Raw genomic sequence first — 12,764 nt, forward strand, 5'->3', positions numbered from 1 at the left:
TAAATATAATATACAATGGTTTTGTCCAAAGGTTTTAGTGTAATCAGAACAACATTAGTTCATGGACAATAGTTTAAAGTATATATTTGACCAAACCTGCTATCTCATGTATAATACTCCGTACCTACTCCAAGCTCACGGTTGAGCGAAAGTATCCTCTTATTACACGAATAGTGACTGTGAAGACGGATTATTATAGATTGTTTATCCGATATAAGTTTTATATACGGATTATCCTAGCATTCATGTATGTTTATTCGACTGTAAACTGAATTTTTCAAGCTAATATAATATATGTACTGAACCGTATCGTTCATGGTGTGAAAGCTTGATATTTAACGCAATTATAGTATTGCACCATAGCGCTCTATTCACAATAGGCGCGAAGCCATGTTAGAAGCTGCAGTTGGGGTGCAGTCCACAGATACGGGCGTGGCACCAAGTGTGAGTGAGAAGGAATGTGTCAGAAAGGCACAGAGATACTTGGATTTTGTTTGGGGAACCACCACGCCATCTTGATAAAAATTAAAGTGGCAAAAAGCAGGCTTTTCGCGTCGAGGGAATCAAGCCATACCTACTCTCCCAGAGGGTTATTAGAGAAAATAAAAACATCACAATAATCCTCGTAATTTTCCGAACGTCATGATGTGTCTTGAGACATTAATCTATAATAATAAAAGGAAGTGTCTGTCTGTCTGTCTGTCTGTCTGTCTGTCTGTCTGTCTGTCTGTCTGTCTGTCTGTCTGTCTGTCTGTGTTTTGCATGTGCACGATGCCCAGCAAAATGTACAGCACGCAGAGATCTTAAATTTTGAACATAGGTAGACGGAAGGGGGTCCGAATGCACCTTCGAGGCCGGAATTTTCATTTTCGCTTTTGTTGGTGAGTTATGAACGAAAACCATTGGAGAACGTGAATTGGGATATGACATTCCAACGTGCTGTCACCAAGATTATATGCATAGAGTCACTGTCACTAGGTAACGCACATAAGATAGGTAGAGAGCACAATTTTGGGAGCCATTTTAGGTCCATGGTGTAGGAACCCTTTTTTGGTCTTATGTGGTGTGAGGGCATATAACGCTGTTGTACATTGATCCGTCCGTTGGATGGGGACACGAAGTCTTGAGCTATTCGAGAGGAGTGGGCTATGTGCCGGCGCCGGGTTTCATCCTCTTCATACTATAATCTATCATGTCATTCATTTCATTTCATTAACTCATCTGATTAGGGTGACGTCATGAAAGTCATCCGATCGTAAAAACTCGATATGAAGATTCATCTCACTTCATATCCAAACCCCGTAGAGAAAGGGGACAAAGGTTGGACATGCACACATTTAGAGGGAACATATAGGACACAAGATAGGCGATAGTAATAAACAAGGAATAATACATGTATCATTCAATATGCCTTTTTAAGTCCGTGGAATAGGAAGCCATTATCTTTCAGTCCATAATGTCCTTCTGCCTGTCTGTCTGTCTGTGTGCATGTTTACGATGCCCAGCCAAATCTACGACAAACAAAGATCTGAAATGTTTGTCATAGATGGGCACAGGTTTTCACCTAAGACGCATGGCTGTGTCTAAGAGCAATTCTTGTACTAATACATGAAGCTGTGAACGTCATCAACAAGCAACACTCAGAAGAATTATCCGGTTTTCTATAAATTGAAAAGTCTATCGACACGACATGTCATACAGAAGAGGACGTCAACTACACGACAGAGATTTTGAACAATTTGGAGTCACCTGGAGTACCCTCGAACATCTTGGAGTGGACGATTGTGGCACCGGTTATCTTTCTCAGGAATATGAATCCTTCCCTCTGCCATGAACACGACTCTGAAACTGATGACGAATATTATTGAAGCCACCATCATGACTGGCATGCCGCGGACGAAGCAATATTCCTCGGATTGTAAGTCTATTTGAGTAGGAAGCGATTTTCGGTCCGCGACACGAGGAGCTATCAGCCCGTAACGTTCGGAAGTGTTTATGTATACGTGTGCGAAGCCCAGTCAAATCTACGATACAGATAGATCTGAAATTTTGACATAGGCGTATTCTCAGATGAATCTTTATGCTTTTATTAATTACTTATATTACTTTTAATGGTTTTAATTATGTATTTAGTAACTTATTTCATATTTACCCGATATTCACCTCATTCACTTAAAATTGTAGGCTATACAAGAATTTTGCTATACCAGCAATAAAACGTGAACCACATTTTTCTTCAACCAACTCATTCTTATATTGTATTATTTTATTTAGGGGAAGCATACAGTACACAAGATAGATAATAATAAACACGCACAGATCTGAAATTATAACATTCGTCGCCACAGCATTTCACCAATTACGCATGGCTGTGTCAAATAGCAATTCTTGCTCCAAGAAGTGAAGCTTTCTACATCATCAACAAGCAACTTTTACAAGAATTACCCGGGGTTCTACAAATTTAGAAGTCTATCGACACAATATGTAATACAGATGAGGCTGTCAACTACACGACAGAGCTTTTGAAAATCTTGGAGTCACCTCGAGTACCCTCGAATATCTTGGAGCAGATGAATGTATCACCGACTATCATTCTCAGGGATATGAATCCTGCTTCCCTCTGCAACGGAACACGACTCCCAGTCAAGAAACTGATGCCGATTATTACTGATGCCACTCTCATGACTGGACATGCCGCGAGCGAAATTAATATTCATTCCCCGGATTCACATAAAACCTTCGGATATATCGATTCAATTTAGATGACTGCAGTTCCCCCGTTTGTTTGTGTTTCGCTATGTGCATCAACAAGGCACAAGGACAATCGCTTAAAGTTGTAGGACTCCATCTTCGAAAACGGTGCTTTTGCCATTGTCAACTGTATGTGGATTGTTCAAGAGTTCGCAAAGTAAACACAATACAGTACACATCTTACCTCCATATGGAAACACATTGATATAGTTTATCCTGAAGCTCTATAAGGAAACACTCTATTTTGTATTATGTAACATGGTCTTTTACAATATTTTAATATTATTTGTACCATCTATCAACCCGGTATCTTATGCATTGAAAGTAACAATATAATAGAAATAAAATAATGTATATCATGCAATTTACGTCAAAACTATGTGAGTTCATCATTATTATGTTTTAATTTGATTTAAAATAAATAGTTCAGAAACATCTAACGGTTGAATTAATAAACGCGGGCAAAGCCGCTGGTACATGCTAGTATATAATAAATTCAATAATAGAGCATTCGCGCGTGCACCGTGGGAAAGAGATGACTAGCCACATACCAATCTTAAGTGTGTTTGCTAGTGAACCCTCTGGGTGGCGTGCCTTGCTACTCCCTATAAGAACTGAGAGATTTGGAGGGAGGCATCCCATTCTGTTCCAAGATTTGCTACAGCGCGGTCGTGACTATGTAGGCTTGATCAAGAAATTGCTCCATAAACGTTGTTGTGAACAAAATTTTATTTAGTGCGGTCGTGAATGTTATAATTCGGCCGGTATTTGCGCGAGGAATTCATTATCGAACAGTTTTGATTTAACAATTCCGTTCTAACATTTCACAGTACGGTCGTGAGTGAGTAACTGTATGACCGATGATAACGCCGTACACAAAGACTTCGTCATAGGAGCTGTATAGGCAAACTAGGTAAATATGTAAATGTGGATTGTAGCTAGAAATTTAGATTTGAATAGCTAATAATACTACCGCCAGATTAATATGTGTGTGGAGCTGAGCACGAGACAATAACAATTTGCGTTCGACTAACTAGGCTATCATTTCTGCCTTCAGTTGAATTCATTTCACATAAAAGTTCGCGTGCTATTGAGCAGTATACAGATAACAATTATGCTTGGCTTTTCATACTGTACCACAAAATTCTGCTTTAATGCCAATGAGAGTGAGTAGAAGCATCCCTCGTGCAACGCAGTCGACTAATTAGACGTTTAATTGCAGTTAGGACCTTAAATCCACGTCAAGAGCTGATAGAGCACGAGACCTTCCTACATTACTCTCAAGCAGACGACATCACCATGAAGCTATCCAAGGAGCTGAAACCAGGACTGTCAACCCTGGATGACGGCAGCCTGATGATGGGCTAAATAGCATAGCCATGTTCGCAATGGAGGCGCCATGAGGCAATCAGCAATGAGATAAGTGAACAGGTGTTTTGGCATGTGTTAGGTATAGTAATGTTTCGCAGATATTTTTCCTTGAATATAAATAATTTGTTGATTAAGCCCTTCAGGCAACTTTTCTATGAAAGTAAGACGTTGATTAAGCCCTTCTGGAAACCAGTTAATCCTCACAGGACTATTGCATGTGTAAGTATTTCATTTTATTCTTTCATGGATGTCAATGTAGTTAGTTGTACAGTTAGTGTCTTCAAAATGGAAAGTTCTGCCACAATAAAATGTCGAATGGAAACTTATTAGGAAGCGTTAGTTAACTTAAAAATGTGACTGGCATGATTATATGTGTGTGTATAAATTTCAAAGAAAGGGGCTAAGTAGTGTGCATGCATTTGCAACGTCGAATCAGTAAGGATTTTCTAAATTTACCGGCATAGTTTTCCACAACTGTGCACTTGATCTGAACCGGGGACTTAGGGACAAAGTGTTGCATTACACGGATTGTACTCCGTAAATTATGTGAAGAATTGACACATGAAAGTGTTTTACCGGATGAAGTAGACACGAGAAGAGGTCAGGCACATAGGCCTTAATGTGAATAAGAAAATAATGTTTCCAAGTGAATTATAGAGAGGCCCAGTGAGCCAGAAGTATGCCTGCTTTTAAAGAAGCAGATTATTTTAACGCCCCATTTTGTTGAGACAGTGTCAGCTGTGTGAAACTAGGCCATGTAGAAGGGTCTATTTAACTTTTCTGTTCGGGTCGAGACGACCTTGTCCCTCCCACTTTGCCAGCGGTCGATGACACAGCACAACACCCTTGAGAGTGAGATCCTTTCTTTAAGAAGACTGCGAGTGAAATACGTTTCTTTCCATTTAGCATTTTTCATTTTCAGGTGTGGCAGAATCTTTTGTCTTTTCGTGTGTTGTTACATTGTGTTCTTATTTGTGTTTTATTTTGTTGTACTATCGTTTGTTTTGTTGATTAGAAAGTAATATAGCATGCAAGCCATCTATTGGTTGTGGGTTCAATCTCATTCTAAGTTCAGTGAGATTCTGGTTCACATTTAACTTCTGTGATCTTGGTGGGAATAATTTAGTCCTGTTTTCATGTACAAGTGTAAATATATCCCGTACGTGAGGGAATTTTTAATAGTGATAATTTATAGATCTGCGAAGTATTACTGTTCCTAACATCATAGGCGTTCTACACCAAAGGCCTGTTCAAACTTTTCGTAACACCTCAAGGCAAAAGCAATTATCACTTGGTCTCCATGAATTTGTTATCCCATTGGCACTTCATGGGCTATAATTTAACTTGCACGATGTAATTTTGATTTTCCTTTCATCGTTTCATTCGGTGCTTTTGCTCATTAAAAATTGTTTATCTTACGTTGTTCCTGATTTACTCACACAACAACGTTTCCTATCCGATTAGATCCTTAAAATCCTCTTAGTTATACTTCTTAAGGCCGCAGGACCAGACACGCGCTCTCCGACGACTAGCCAGGTGCAGAAAGGACAGGAAAGATAGGTAAGTTGTATAACTCCGTACCCACTCAACTTACCTAATTACAAATGTACCAATAGGGTATAGTGCATTTTCTTCTTTGAGTGGTAATAACCTTTTTCATTACATATAACCATTTTCTGTCGTTGTCGCATATGGGAAGATACTCATATATGCAATAAAACTTCCAATATATCTTGGCGTGTTGTGATGGAAGACATTTTTTCATGTTTACCACAAAATTCGATTTCGGACTAAGGTCGTTTTTATCCAAGGAACCCCTCTGTCGTGTAAAGTAAGTTTGAAATCAAATTCGGATGAATTTTTCTTTTCGCCCCATCTGGCAAACTGTACATACCAACAAGTCTTTTAGTTTTTGTAGTCTCAGATAAAACGACAAAATTATCGGAAAATTTCGTCCTCCTGAGTGGTTTATTTGCCCATAAATTTTGACATTGAGATAAAGATGCTACAAAAGTACTCGTATATCGGCCACTTTCTCACCGATCCACAGTCTCCATTCCACTTAATTTGATTTTCACTGTATTTAATTTTATTTTTTCTTCAACCTCATTCTTCCCTGATTCGTGTGATGACCTTACAAGTCCCACCGACACAGGTAGGTTTTATGGCGACGACGGGACAGGAAAGGGCCAGCAATGGAAAGGAAGCGACTGCGGCTTTAATTAAGGTACAGCCACAGCATTTGCCTGGTATGAAAATGGAAAACCACGGAAAATCATGTTGAGGGCTGCCGACAGTGGCGTTCGATCGCACTATCTCCCGAATACTGGATACTGGCCGCACTTAAGCGACTGCAGCTATCTAGCTCGGTGATGACTTTGCTGTTTACTTCCCACTCACATACGATTGAACGAGGGACATCTTATTTGGAACTAAGCTGGTGTCGTCACCTCCCACTCGGAAGGCTAGCGCACAGTGAGCCATCTGGTGACGAACTAGAGTACCACTTATTATAGATGAACGGTAAAGCATTTTAAAATTAAAACCTTCATTATTGGAAATGTTTTACCGGGCGGTTTGCCATGCTGTTAGAGGCGCGCGGCTGTGAGCTTGCATCCGGGAGATAGTGAGTTCGAATCCCACTGTTGGCAGCCCTGAAGATAGTTTTCCGTGGTTTCCCATTTTCACACCAGGCAAATGCTGGGACTGTACCTTAATTAAGGCTATGGCCGCTTCCTTCCCACTCCTAGGCCTTGCCTGTCCCATCGTCGCCATAAGACCTATCTGTGTCTGTGCGACGTAAAGCAAACAGTAAGAAAAGAAAAAGAAAAAGAGTTCGTCAGTGAGCTAGAGAGTCGTCACATCAAGCTACTTCGTGTACAGGAAGCAAGATTCCCCTCAAATTAACTGCCTACGATGGACAGCTATTAAAGGGGCAACCACCAATCAGGGAAAAATAAACAGGCAATAAAAAGAGGATCACCATAATTTCTGCGAATAGATATTCTTGTTCATAATTCAATTATACATTTTATCGTTGATTTTAGATCACCCTCCCCAAGGCTACATGTTTTATTCCTAAAGAGTGAAAGTAAATCATGCGTTATCTTCAAAGGACCTACCCCAGTTAACGAGGATAATAAGAAACATCCAGGAAAGTTCAAGAAATTGTGGTCTGATGGAGGAAGTGTTGTAGAAAACCCACGACCATGGAGTTAAAATACTAATGGGTGACTTCAGCGCACAGGTCGTGAAGGAAAGGAAATAAATGAAAATAGTTGGCAGTTAACCAGGGCATATGAGAACCAACAGAAATGAAATTTGGAACTGATAAAACAATCCTTGGCTGTTATCAGGAAAGCTCTCACAGACACCTTATCCCAAGTTAAATTTATGGGTGAACTCCATTCCATTTGAAATAAAACAAGGTCTGAGGCAAGTAGACAGCCTTTCTCTAGTCATTAAGTGCATTCTAGAAAAGATAATAATGGAATGGAGATTGAGAATGACTGAGAATTAAACTCAGAAGGGGGTAAAGACAGGTTATGAAAAAATGCCTTCATATTGGACTGTCTAGCCTTTGCAGCAGATGACGTCGTTCTGATAACGGCCAGGAAGAAAGTGGAAGAACTGCAAAATGTTGCGGCCTAAACTAGATTAAGAATTTTCTTTGAAGAAACAGCATTCACAAACTCAGACTAAGCAGATGGCACGGACAGAATCGTACCAAAATTTGGAAACATTCCGCGCGTTCACCTTCGTTCAACAAATTAAAACATTACTACATAGTGGGAAGAACGGAGTGCCTTTATGAAGTGGAAACACTGTCAAGAGTAAGAGATTCAGTCCTTGAAAAAATAGAGAAGGTTCCTTCAAAAAATCTTGGGTTCAAAAATGTCACAACAGGACCAACAAACTTTCTGGTCGAGATTGAACCAAGAACTCTAAAGCCACCGAAAAAACTACAACGGCGCTGAGGAAAAGGACACTGAACATTCATGGACACATCTGCATCTCTTTCTGGCCCTAGAGTACCCTGATGGAGATGCCATGTGAACAGAAAAGCACAGCCCGAGTGGCTTAGAGCGGTGCACAAGGACGTAGAAAAAGTACTGTAGGCGTCAAGGAGGAAGAGATACAGGACAGTACAAACGTTAGATAAAAGTTTGTGGGAATAAGGAATGCACCCGAAAAGCCACTGGCCAAGTCAGGAGACATCTCAGCAGAAGAACGAGAAACGAGAAGCCAAAGACATAAGGATCTTCGGGGAGAGTTAAAAAAGGCATTAATATGCGTGACGGAAGGGCAGGAAGATTGTGTAAACATCGTCCACAGATGGCCGAATCGATGAGTGAAATGAATAAATGAATTAATTAATTAGTTAATTAATATAAAATGATAATAGCCAGATAAACAATAAACCCGACACTAACGCTAAAACATGATTATAATCTAAGTACAATACACTGAGTGGCCAAAAGTCACGGGAAGGGGTGCCCCATGAGAAAATGTGCCGTGTAAGACACCTGAGTGTTGCAGATAGCTTCGGCGTAGCTCAGCAGTGGGTCACAGACGTGTGTGAAGATGGCAACACGTCGCGAGTTAGCCGACTTTGAACGTGGGGTGAAATGAAATGTCGTATGGCTTTTAGTTCCGGGATATCCCAGGACGGGTTCAGCTCACCAGGTGCAGGTCCTGTCTATTTGACTCCCGTAGGCGACCTGCGCGTCGTGATGAGGATGAAATGATGATGAAGACAACACATACACCCAGCCCCCGTGCCATTGGAATTAACCAATTAAGGTTAAAATCCCCGACCAGGCCGGGAATCGAACCCGGGACCCTCTGAACCGAAGGCCAGTACGCTGACCGTTCAGCCAGCGAGTCGGACAACGTGGGATGATCATGCGAATTCAGGTTACCAAGGTCAACAGTGTCGAGGGTGGATATTAAATATCGCGGAGAGAAAGTCACCACCCGCGTAAACCCCCGCAGGGAAGACCACAGGTGTTTAACGAGCGGACATCACGTCGCCTCCGCAAAACAACACTGGGCGCTCGACGGGCTACTGTGAGTCAGGTCACCGCCCAGTTTAAAGTTGGGAGTCAGAAATCCAGTTCTACGATGACTTTAAGGAGGCAACTGCACCGCATAGGCTTCACCAGCCGACGATTAACTCGTTTCCCTTTGCTAACACCTCGACACAGAGCTCAACGACGTGCGTGGCCCCGTGAACATCGGCAATGGACCATGGAACAGTGGCGGCGAGTGGTATGGTTCGATGAATCCTGGTTCCAGTTGTATTGAGCTGATGGGTGCGTGAGAGTGTGGCGTATGCCCTATGAAGCTACGGATCCTGCCTGTCAACAAGGTTGTGTCCAGGCGGGGGGTGACTCTGTTCTGGTCTGGATAGCGTTCTCTTGGTCGCAATTAGGCCCTATTGTCCGGCAGAAGGGAGCGTTGACAGGTGCACGTTATGTGGACATTCGCTCAGGCCATCTGCATCTCTTTCTGGCCCTAGAGTACCCTGATGGAGATGCCATGTTTCAACAGGACAATGCGCCATGTCACCGCTCTCTCTTGGCATGCACGTGGTTGGAGCACTCCAGTGAAGTTACAACCATGGATTGGCCCTCCAGATCTCCTATCTTAATCCAGTCAAGCATTTAGGGGATGCTGTCGATGCTGTTGTACACTCCATGAACCCTGCACCAATTACACAAGACCGATTGTGGGTAGGAGTTCAAGAAGCGAGGTTCCAAATCCCTCCAGAACGATTCCAACACCTTTAGAGTCGATGCATCGCCGTATTGCTGTCGTTTTGATGACTCGTTACTGACATCACTTTCAGTGTCTTCCCGTAACGTTTGGCCACTCAGTGTATTTTACCATTCAGTCACGCATTAATACCTGTCATCCAACAAGTAAGTTTGATTAATCATACACGAACCTTCGCAATCCTCTTTAAATTTCCTGAGGGAAGTCAGGTCCCTAACGCTGGCAGATGGGTAATTCCACGACCTGGCAGTAGATAATTTGAAAGAGTGGTAGAATGAAATAGCGTATGGCTTTTAGTGCCGGGAGCGTCCGAACACACGTTTGGCGCGCCAGGTACAGGTCTTTCGAGTTGACTCCCGTAGGCGAGCTGCGCGTCGTGGTGAGGATGAAATGATGATGAAGACGACACATACACTTAGTCCCTGTGCCAGAGAAATTAACCAATGATGGTTAAAATTCCCGACCCTGCCAGGAATCGAACCTGGGACCCCTGTGACCAAAGGCCAGCACGCTAACCATTTAGCCACGGAGCCGGAAGAATGAGTGGTTGTAGATAGCAATAGGAACCACACCCAAGGATTTGAATTGTGGACCGAGGGCTGGAACGGTGTTTACTCATGAGACCAGCTAAAGTACTGCTCGACATAAGAGACAGCAATACGGCTGAGGATAATGTAATCGAATCAATGGAGATTAGAAATTGTGTGATTTGACAGCATTCGTAAAGGGAGTGCCCACGTAAAATGAAATATTTCTTAACCTATATACTGCGAATCAATCAATCAATCAATCAATCAATCAATCAATCAATCAATCAATCAATCAATCAATCAATCAATCAATCAATCAATCAATCAATCAATCAATCAATCAATCAATCAATCAATCAATCAATCACCACTGATAAGCATTTAGGGCTGTCACCCAGGTGGCAGATTCTCTATCAGTTGTATACCTTGCTTATCTCACATGGTTTCAAAGAAATTGGAAATTAATTCAGTATTTCCCTTGATCAAGTTTTTCAATCCATAATTCCTCTTCCTATAAAGCGATATTTATCCAAACTTTTTTCTTCATACTGTGAACATTCCTAATTTTAAAAACTCCGTTTAAGCTTATTCCTCTACTACCGGTAATATAATTCACGCCATCTCTTCATTGACAGCTCGAAATGTACCGTGTAACCGAGCAGCTCGTCTCCTTACTCACAAGTCTTCTCAGCCCAAAGTTCATAATATTTTCATAACACTAAAACAGAATTGAATGTCAGATTGGTGATACAAAGCTGGAACAGGTAGATAATTTCAAGTACTTAGGTTGTGTGTTCTCCCAGGATGGTAATATAGTAAGTGATATTGAATCAAGGTGTGGAAAAGCTAATGCAGTGAGCTCGCAGTTGCGATCAACAGCATTCTGTAAGAACGAAGTCAGCTCCCGGATGAAACTATCTTATCATCGGTCTGTTTTGAGACCACCTCTGCTTTACGGTAGCGAAAGCTGCGTGGACTCAGGATATCTTATTCATAAGTTAGAAGTAACAGCCATGAAAGTAGCGAGAATGATTGCTGGTACAAATAGGTGGGAACAATGGCAGAAGGATACTCGGAATGAGGATATAAAGGCTAAGTTAGGAATGAACTCGATGGATGAAGCTGTACGCATAAACCGGCTTCGGTGGTGGGGTCATGTTAGGCGAATGGAGGAGGGTAGGCTACCTAGGAGTATAATGGACTCTTTTATGGAGGGTAAGAGAAGTAGAGGGAGACCAAGACGACGATGGTTAGACTCAGTTTATAACGATTTAAAGATAAGAGGAATAGAACTAAATGAAGCCACAGCACTAGTTGCAAATACAGGATTGTGGCGACGTTTAGTAAATTCACAGAGGCTTGCAGACTGAACGCCGAAAGGCATAATGGTCTATAATGATAATGTATGTATGTGTGTAATATTTTGCCGGAAATCACCCAGAAAAATTCCCACGTGGCGAATTTTACACTCCGACACAGACCCTGCTCATTTTCCGTGGGTAAATATCTGTTACTGTATGTTAAGGAACAGTACGTATTTTGCGCGCAATTTATCTCTTGTACACCATTCAGTCCTAAATATTTAGTAATTACGCTTTTCAGAACAACTTGTACATTCACGTGGTCACATAAATGTCGAGGATTTTTAAAACACGACGGATTGTACTACCTTGACGTCCCTTATGAGAGACAAATTTCATAAAAATTCCACCATTTCTATCAGTTAGGAAACAATTGTCTGAAAGGGTTACATTTTGTTATTTACTGAGGTAGGCTGTATTTCAAAGTTCGCATATTCATGTTTTCTGGTATAGTTTTAAGGGAAATTCCTCATAATTTTCCCCATTTATTCCGGCTTGAAATCGGCTCCGTGATAGTCTGGCTTGCTGACCTCAGTGACAAGTTTCAGGAGTCGTGAGGAGATGAAGTGATTATGTGTGAAGAAGCCTCTTAGATATGCGTCCTCCCCGGAACAGAAGAAGGGGCACACCCTGTATGAGATGGAAAGGCTCTGTCATCTTGGATCTAAATGAGCTGAGTAGGACGAGGACCTAATGTTCAGTAGAAATTAATGGAAGAGACGCACCCGCCTCAGAAACCTCGAGTGCTATTTGGACTAGTAATGCAGGAAAAGAAGAACACTGTTTGAAACTTATTTTTTAGTTAGTGGTAAATTATGAAAAGTAATCAAAATTCTTGCCTGAATATAAGTGCTATTCATTGTTAATTGAGGAGAAAACGTTAACATTCTTTGTTGTAATCACTTCGTTGCATAAGATTGAAACAGCATGCCTTATTTATTCGGTTCACAGTCCGTACACATAACAGGAGCCA

The sequence above is a fragment of the Anabrus simplex genome, chromosome 1, assembly GCF_040414725.1.
Source record: "Anabrus simplex isolate iqAnaSimp1 chromosome 1, ASM4041472v1, whole genome shotgun sequence".
NCBI classification, from domain to species: domain Eukaryota; kingdom Metazoa; phylum Arthropoda; class Insecta; order Orthoptera; family Tettigoniidae; genus Anabrus; species Anabrus simplex.